The 9834-nt window shown below is 40.6% G+C and overlaps 1 long non-coding RNA gene across 3 annotated transcripts in view; it reads left to right on the forward strand.

Annotated features, from left to right (window-relative positions):
- Positions 1-8616, forward strand: part of LOC140632623 (uncharacterized) — a 50183-nt gene extending 41567 nt beyond the window's left edge. For all 3 annotated transcript variants that reach the window (XR_012030232.1, XR_012030234.1, XR_012030235.1), the window contains one exon: positions 8239-8616. This is a non-coding gene — a long non-coding RNA (uncharacterized lncRNA). The remainder of the gene's footprint in view (positions 1-8238) is intronic.
- The last annotated feature ends 1218 nt before the right edge of the window (positions 8617-9834 follow it).

Below are 9834 nucleotides of genomic sequence, written 5' to 3' on the forward strand. Positions count from 1 at the left end.
AGCCCGGGTGGCTCAGTGGTTTAGGGCCACCTTCAGCCCAGGGCGTGATCCTAGGGACCTGGGATCAAGTCCCACGTTGGGCTCCCTGCGTGGAGCCTGCTTCTCCCTCTGCCTGTGTCTCTGCCAATCTCTCTCTCTCTCTGTGTGTCTCTCATGAATAAATAAATAAAATCTTTAATAAATAAATAAATGTATGTGGTTTTAGTAACTAAACTTTATTAGAAATTATATTAAAATATTTAAATTAAAACGATTTTGATTTACACATGTAACATCAAAGCCCATTCTCGGGCAGCCCAGGTGGCTCAGCTCAGTGGCCGCCTTCAGCCCAGGATGTGATCCTGGAGACCCGGGATCAAGTTCCACGTCGTGCTCCCTGCATGGAGCCTGCATGTGTCTCTGCCTGTCTCTGCCTGTGTCTCTGCCTTTCTCTTTCTGTGTGTCTCTCATGAATAACTAAATAAAACCTTTAAAAAAAAAAAAGCACATTCTCCTTTATTTATTTTTTTTAAATGTATTTATTTGTTAGAGAGAGAGAGAGAGAGAGAGAGAACGAGCTGGGGGAGGGGCAGAGGCAGAGGGAGAAGCAGGCTCCCCGCTGAGCAGGGAGCCCAATGAGGGACTTGATCCCAGGACCCTGATATTGTGACCTGAGCCAAAGGCAGATGCTTAACCAACTGGGCCACCCAGGTGCCCCAAAGCATGTTCTCTTTTAAAAAAGAAAAAGGATATCAGATAAGGCTAAGTTCTCCTGCCAAGCACGGCCTTGCTGAGGAGGAGGATGTGGATGAAGTTTCCTGGACACCACCTATCAAGTCCCCTCCTCAGCAGCCTTTACCTCTGGTGGCCCCACCAACTAGGAAGCCACAGGCACGTCTGTCCCCAGATCACATTCTCTACTTCCCCATAGGGATATCACCAACAACTTTGTCAACTGCCTCACAACACCCAGACTCACTGTGTCTACAGCATTCCTTGTAGATTCTAGGTCTAGTAAACCTGTCAGAAAAGAGAAGGAGGCAGGTCCAGTTTGGCCTTTAAGAATCTCCTTTCCCGTAGCTTCTTTACTAACCCATTCTAGAAGGTGCTCGCTACTAGTCTGTTGGGGGCATCCACGTTGATGTGCTTTCTGAGATTCGGGATCCAGTTCTCCTGTCGCCAAAGTACCTTAAATGCAAGGAGCAGCATTTCCCTCATTTCTTCCCTGGGCCCTCCTGGTTCCCAGAGATAAATCACTGAGGTGCATCTGTTGACCTTGCTCAGCCCTGCCAGGCACAGGGCAGGCTCCTCTCTTGGCTGGATCTTTAGTTCTCTCAAGCCAGTGAGTGCCAGTCTCCCAATTTGGCATGGAGAAAAGAAAAGGAAGGACAGGAAGAAATGGGGAGAAGGGAAGAAAGAGGAGATGGGTAGAGGGAGGGGGTGGGAGGAAGGGGGAGGAAGAGGAGGAGAACTGGGTGTGTGTGCTCTTTTGCTTCTGCTGCTGATTTATATTGTACCACGCACTGTATTTGACTAACTTCTATATTTTGGTTTTTTGCATCTTATTTTGCATTTAATTAAAAGTAAAACTTGTTGGGGCACCTGGGTGGCTCGGCGGTTGAGCGTCTGCCTTAGGCTCAGGTCATGATCCCAGGGCCCTGGGATCCAGTCTCACATCCGGTTCCCTGCAGGGAACCTGCTTCTCCCTCTGCCTGTGTCTCTGCCTCTCTCTCTTTGCGTCTCTCATGAATGAATAAACAGAATCTTTAAAACAAAAATAAGAAAATAAAAGTAAAACTTGTTTTTGAATGGTTTCTGGAAGTAATCATAAACTGTTAGCGGTGGTTACATTTGGCGAGGGGAGCTCAGCAGGCTTGTTAACAGGGGCAGGGGGTTTCCCGTTTTTCTTTTGCATTTTTCTCTACTGATTGAATTCTCTAAGCGTGCTGAAGAGACTCCTCTAGAAAATAGAACTGTGGAAACTGATTCTGATTTTTTTCCTAATTCTTCCCTTTTTATTAAAAAGTATTTAAAAGATGAAAATAATATTTTTTTCTTGTGTTCTCTACAATCTGTATCGTGGATTCTCCAATATACTTGTAGAACATATTTACACAGCTATCAGTGACATTGTGCCAGGCGTCATGAAAATGTGCTCTACATACATTAGCATCTTTATCCTAAACAACCCAGTTGGGAAGGACTTCTTACATCCAGTTTAAGGATAAGGAAATGAAGGCACAGAGCAGTTGCACAACTTCTCTGAGGCCACACAGCTCCTAAGGGTCAGTGCCAGGATTTATCCTCTATTCTATCTGACCCCACGGTCATGGTTTTACCTGTTAGGGGATGGTAACTCCTTCCATCTTTTAACAGATAGTCTTTTAAAATTGAGGGTCATCAGAAAGCACCTTGGGAAACCATGAAACATCTTGTGCCCCCCACTCTCCACGTCCTGTGCCATCCACACCAAATGGAATTGTAGTCAGAACGTCTTCTTGGGAGTACACAACCTCTTATCTTTTCTCTGAACTCCCAGGATCCACCCGCCTGATGGTGACAGCCCATGTCTGACTGAGCTGAGCTCCTCCTCTTTGCCTTCCCAAAGTCTAAGCTGCTACTTTCTGCAGAGTTGTCCTTAGCGAATTTGTCCCAGCTTTTCAAAATTTGCAGCAGAATCACGTGTCTCCTTATCACTTTTCAACCTTCCGGGAGGTAAGGTGGTCATGAGCCACATGAAGAATTCTTTGCATATGATGTTCTTAGCTGACCTTAGCCCTGGCTAGCCACATGATAAAGTGCTCTGAGTCCTGCATCCTGCTCGTTGCTTTGGGTTTTGTTTGTTTGTTCATTGTTAACCACAACTGAACTTGAAGTCTGGGAATAGGTTCCAAGTTTCTGGAAATAGTAAGTGGTTCCCTATCCCCTGTTGCCATAGATCAATTTTGAGGAGAAAGGCAACTTCAGAACCTCTTGGATTTCTTCCTCTCACTGCACCTCCCCAACCATGCACCCCGAACGGTCAACCTAAATCAGCCACACTAATTCCAGTCCCCTTTCCAGTGGCTGGTTTAGGAATGGGCATGTGGCCAAATTCTTTTTGAAGAAATGTGAGGAGATACCACTATGCTTTGGGCAAAGGTTTCTTTGCTCCTAAAATATCAAAGAGTCCATTTCTTTGCCTCTTTGGGATGGTTGTGCAGCTTCTGGGTGTGATCGCAGAATCTCCGGCAACCACGCCTTTCATGGGGCACGTGGAGCTTGCCCTTGCTGTGCATGCTTCCCGTGAACAATCTCAGCTGTCCTTTTTTAAATTCAAAGCATCTCAACAGCTATCCCAGTCTCTCTGCCCATAAGCTTCCGACTTTCCATCTTACTCATGCTAGATCAACCGCCCTGAGATACAACCCACTTTTATGACTCATTCCTTTCTCGGAGTTACATTCAGTGAAGGGAATTGAGAGTTAGAGGCCAGAGGCCAAGATTATAAGAATTTGTACATTTCCATAACTTTGTTACTTCCCCATGTTTGTTATTTTCTTATACTATCCGTGCTTGGTCATTTTTATTCATTCAACAAATGTTTATTGAGCATCTCTTGTCAGGTGCTATGCTGTACCCTGGAAGTAAAACGTAAATAAATAAAAATGAGTAAGGATTGGTTTCTGCCATCAGAGAATTTACAGTTTAGTGGAGGATGGCAGGCACTAATGCTGCCCACTCGGTAGATCCCCTGTGTTCTTCCTTCTTACCAGAACCCCGGTTTTGTTCAGACAGTAATGTGTTTGGCCAGAGAGGCTGATTTGTGATTTGTCTAGGAATTAGCCTGTGAATGAGACTTCAAGGGAAATCTACAGAGGATTTAGGGAAGAAGTCTCCTCCTGATGAAAGGCCTGAGCCAACCACCTACTTCCCTGCTTCTTGGTACCCTGTTCCCCAAGACCATGATACATAAAGCAGTAGTCACCATCTTGAAATTGAAGGAAAGGCCAGTCGAATCAGAGAGATCCTCACAAAATCCCATAAAATCATGAAGCTGCTAATCCAACTTTGGAACCATGGGCATCTAGATGTAATTCTCTATAAGGTAATGAAGTGCCTTTCTTATTTAATCCATTATCAGTTGGATTTTCTTACTAAACCAAGGGAGAAAACCAGGCAAAGTAGTATTTGAACTATAGCATGATACATGCGATTATTGAGTTATGCATAAGAAGGCAATATAGTTAGAAGGATACAGAGATAAATAACCTTGTCCCTGATTCTAAGAGCCTAAGTCCAGAAGGAAGCAGACCCATCAGTGCATAATTGCAGTGCATGTGATAAATGCATGATAGAAATCTTTGCAGAGAAATATGAACCAGAGAGGAAAGTCTGATTTCAGTGTCTGTAATGTTTGCTCACAATGGCAGTAAGCTTATGCATTTTTGGCAGGAGCACTACAGATGTCACGCTGTGTCTTTCTAAGTGCATCACATCACTAGGTATATGATATCAATTTGTCCCATTACTGGCAATATTCAATTGGATTACAAGGTTCAGAAGGTGTTTGCCTGGCTTGCTTCTTTAAACCTACCATTTCCTTTTGTCATTAATAAGGATTTTGTGAGAAGATATTTTGAGAAAAGGTAGATATACCATTTCTTATCAAACTTTCACCCACTAGTTTTAACTTCTATTGATGGTTCTTGCTGAATAGATTATTACAAGGATATTTGTGAAATGATTTTTAAAGATCTTTCATTTCTTTTATATATATATATATTTTAAAGATTTTATTTATTTTTTCATGAGAGACACACAGAGAGAGAGAGAGACGCAGAGACACAGGCAGAGGGAGAAGCAGGCTCCATGCAGGGACCCCGATGCGGGACTCGATCCCGGGATTTCAGGATCACACCCTGGGCTGAAGGCAGGCGTTAAACAGCTGCATCACTCAGGGATCCCCCATTTCTTTTATATTTATTTTGTGGCAGTATATTATAGGGAATAGCTTTTTCTACTCCCTCATTTATTCATTCATTTATTTATTCATATCAGTATGAACTTACAAATTCCTATTTTATTCAATAGATAATCTGTAAGTATCATTTATTTTAATTCTTCCATTATCCTGGATTTGGCCATAGGGACCCCTTGAAACTTCCTTCTATGCCCTTATTCTTGGACAATTTCCTTAGTTTGTTGTACAAGAAGATATTCCAGATTCATCTTGAACTTTTCCTATGCTAGCTGTGAAATCAGCCATGTCTCCAAATAACTGTTTTCTTTTAGTGGAGAATAGTTTGAAATTCAGAAATTAAATCTGGCCATAGGAGTGTCCAATGCTACTGGAATGTCATTGCTTCTAGATCTTCTCAGTGGACATAATAAATAGATATATGTATACACACATCTATACACACTTCTATATCTGCATAGATGTACACATAACATTTATACCTATATACCTATAAAGATATAGAAGTAAAATATATATCTGTAATGTTATAAAATAAACCACTAGGCCATATTAACAACTCCAATTCTAATCCAACACAACCTTCTCTGAAAATAAGAAATCTTGCCTCATTAACCTCCATATATTTACTTGTTGAATCCTGTAAGACTACTGAAAGCAGTTTTATATTTACTGACCCATACAACTGCGACAAACTGTAGCAGATTCAGCCATCCGGGAGTTCATATTTATTTATAGTTCTTGTTATATTTAGTCTGACAGTATATGATACAGTGTTCAAAAATTAACTGGGTTAGTTGTTTCCCCTTCTTTGGTAAGATTATGTCATTGATTTGAAATACAGTTTAGTTTATTTTTGTTTGCATTCCATTTTAGGTTTTGTTTTCCCCATTTATAAAAATGTTATTATTACATAATTGTTTTGAGTATATAAACATAATTCCAAAAGTCAAAACTATACAAAAATGCTCAGAGGAGTGTCACTCCCGCACCTCTTCTACCTTCTTCACATTTATCTCTTATATCTCTTTGTTTTTTAAGGAGAGACATGTGCATCCTCTTTTCTCTAGTTTTATAGAAAAGGCAGCACCATGTAGATATCTGTTTGTAATTTGCTTTTTTCACTTAAAAATATGGTTCACAAATATCACCCTTATATTATATTTATGGCTGTGTAGTACTCCATTACTGAATACAACATAGGTGATTTAATGAGTTTGCTACACTTCCAATATTTATAATCACAAACAGTGCTGCATTGAGTAACATTTTGTATGTATATTTCTATGTTTCGGGAGGTGTATTTTCAAAGTAAATTCAAAGTGAGGATATGAGATTACTGAGTCAAAAGGTAAATACATATTTAGTTTTGTTTAATACTGTGACATTCTCCTCCTAACCATTGTACCAATTTTCATTCTCACCGGCAAAGTATGGAGGATTCCTGTTTTCCCAAAGCCTTACCCACAAAATGTAGTGTCAAACTTCAAAATTTTTGCCAATCACATAGGTGAAAAATAGTACCTCAGAGTTGTTTAAAGTTTTGTCTTCATATGTTCAAGTGGTCTCAAATATGTGTATGTGTGTATTCTGTTTAGGTCTTTTGCTTGTTTTTTTTAAAGATTTTATTTATTTATTCATGAGAGACACAGAGAGACAGAGAGGCAGAGACACAGGCAGAGGGAGAAGCAGGCTCCATTCAGGGAGCCTGATGTGGGACTCCATCCCGGATCTCCAGGATCATGACCTGGGCTGAAGGTGGCACTAAACCGCTGAACCACCCAAGCTGCCCTCTCCTTTGTGATTTTTAAATGAATTTTTTATGGGTTAGGAATTTTTTTTTTAAGATTTTATTTATTCATGAGAGACACACACAAAGAGAGGCAGAGACGTAGGCAGAGGGAGGAGCAGGCTTCATGCAGAGAGCCTGATGTGGGACTTGATCCTAGGACCCAGGGATCACACCCTGAGCCAAGGGCAGATGCTCAACCGCTCAGCCACCCAGGCATCCCTGTGTGTTAGGGATGTTTGCTCTTTTTCTATAATATATGTTGCAAATAGCTTCCAGTTTGTCTTTGTCCACTTTGTTTATAGCAGGGTTTTTTTTTTTTTTTTTTTGACATGCAGCATTTTGTGTGTGTGTGTGAATTTTTAAATCTTTTTTTTAAAGATTTTATTTATTTATTCATGAAAGACACACACACACACAGAGGCAGAGACATAGGCAGAGCGAGAAGCAGACCCCATGCAGGGAGTCCAATGTGGGACTTGATCCGGGACTCCAAGATCACACCCTTGTCTGAAGGCAGACACTCAACCACTGAGCCACCCAGAGGTCCCAAATGTTTTCTTTTATTGCCTCTGGATTTTAAGTCATAGTCAAAAGTCTTTCCTTACACCAAAGTTATAGAGAATTTACCCACATATTCTTCTCCCATCTGTGTGATTACCTTTTTTTTCTTCATTTTTTGGTCTTTGGCTCATTGATGATTATTCTTATTTACAACATGAGATATGAGTCTAGTGTTACCCTTTTCCAAATGTCTATCCAGTTTGTCTCAGCAGCTTCATTAAAGCATTCATCTTTGTTTTAGTGATTTAAAATACTACCTTTTTCATACACTAATTTTCCATAGGTACTTGGATCTACTTTTTTTTTTTAATTCTATTCTTGTTTGCCTGTCCACACAGCAGTACCCTACTGTTTTAATTATAGAGGCTTTATAACATCTTTTAATCTGCTTAGTCCTCTTTTACCTTTTCTTATTTTGTTTTTCTAATTTTACTATCAACTCCTGTAGCTCCATTGTGGAAAAATTTTTTGGTATTTGTATTGGAATGCATCAAATTTATAAATTAACTTGGGGAAACTGACCCCCCCCCTTTTTTTGGTGCTGAATTGTTCTATCCAAGAACAAGGGATGGAAAGTAATTTTTGGTTTGAGTCTTAAAAGTTGGACAGGTAATAGATGGGTGAAAAGGAAGGAATATCACCCAGACAAGAAACAGCATGGTACCTGCATGACAAGGGTCAGGAGTGGAAGTCAGGGGATGGTACTTATAAGCAGAGGGAGAGGTGTAGAGACTGGGGACTCACTCACAGACCGCTACCCATCAAACTCATTCATCAGTGGCTAGAGTTGGGTCAATGTTGTTACCCTGTTCAGCTAGTCATAGAGGAAACCAGATCTCAAATGGCAAGCTGGTAGTGATGAAAACCAACAAGGAACAGCCGAAGCTCTGAGACTCTGGCCAGAATAAGGAGCCCTGAAGCTGACAGGTTGCTCTCTGATTCACAGGCATACCAGGCTCAAGACAATTGTCCAGCCCAGTCCTAGCTACTGTCCTACATGCCTCTGTGCCCTGATGCTCAGCCACCTAGAACTCTTTCACAAGACCTTCAAAGTCCTGTTGCTTGTCTCCATGCCTTTCTGCAAGTCACCTGGAATGCTCCGACCCCCATATTCGGTGAATTTCAACATATCCCCTCAAAAGCTGATACACCATTGTTTTCTGAGAAGCTTTCCTATTGGACACATCTCTTCTCCCTCCAGTGGCACTGATTGCTTCTTTTCTGTAGATACTAGTAACAGCGTTGAAAATGATTGTTTTGATTGTAAACATTCATTGAGTGTTTCAGTATGCTCAGAATTCTATTAAATGCTTTATATTCATTACTTTTCTTAAGCCTCATGACAACCCTATGGAACAGATGCCATCATTAGATTCATTTTACAGATGAAAATTGTTAGTAATTTGTCCGGGTCCAGTGGCTCGTATGTGGCACATGTGTAGTTTAAACCCAGCCCTGTCTGATATCAAAGCTGGCCGTATTCACTATGCTACTGTGTCACTTTCTGCCAGTTAGTTCTTTGCAGAATGTTTTCCTACTACAGTGTATGTGCTTTGAAGGGAGGGACAAGTTCTTGTTTTTCTTAAATTTCCAAAGCCGCTGAAGGACCTGGCATACATAAGGTTCTCCAGCAATGGTTGTTGAATGAATGAATAAATGAATGACCCAAACACCCACATATTCCCATTGCCTTTAGAATGAAGTCTATCATTCAGAGTTTCTTACTAATCTTATATCCTGTGTTCCCCTAAATGGATCTTCCTATACATAGAACATATCTTGCATTATCAGCCTTCTGGCTACTTATTTATGTTACTCTTTTTGTGATGAATACTGCTCTATCTTTTCCAATTCAATTTTATTTAAATAAATGACATTTCTATCTTTTTTTTTTTAATCGCAATGCCCATATAACTGAATTACTGATTTGGCATGTATATATTATCGTTCGTCATATGTGTTTTGGATCTGTGCTTACATATTATGCATTGTCATGTTGTCTATCATCTTTGAATCCTGCATGGTACCTATGGCAGTTACTGTGCCAGTGAGTGGCAATCAAGAATGTTTGCCGAATGAATGAGAATGAAAGGTGGTTGTCAGTCATTTGAGTACAGGGGTCTTAGGATGTCCTCTGTCAGCCCAGCCTCTCTACTCAGGTAAATTAAGCTCAAAATCCTACTATTAAGCATTGATTCTCTTGGATTCCTCTGAATTTATCTTATTCTCATTTCTTAACTCTTATCATTCTCATTAATCACATTCAACCCAGAATGATGTCAGTGTTTTCCTCTTGATTCACAAGGCTACTCAGACTGTCTTTCAGCCCCTCTTCCAGGGGTGACAGTTTTCATCTGTGGCCAGATGAAGAGATAAATGCCGTCACTGTCAGTGGCTGCCTGTGGATTTGTGATGTTAGTACAGCAATCAGCCATATGGTTACTGTTTTTATTACTTCTGCTTCCCTCCCCATGGTTATTTATCCAAAACCATTCTCCTTCATCCTCTTTAGGACTAGACTGGCCAATAGGTGTCTTAAGCA

The sequence above is a fragment of the Canis lupus genome, chromosome 4 (assembly GCF_048164855.1).
Source record: "Canis lupus baileyi chromosome 4, mCanLup2.hap1, whole genome shotgun sequence".
Taxonomy (NCBI): Eukaryota; Metazoa; Chordata; class Mammalia; order Carnivora; family Canidae; genus Canis; species Canis lupus.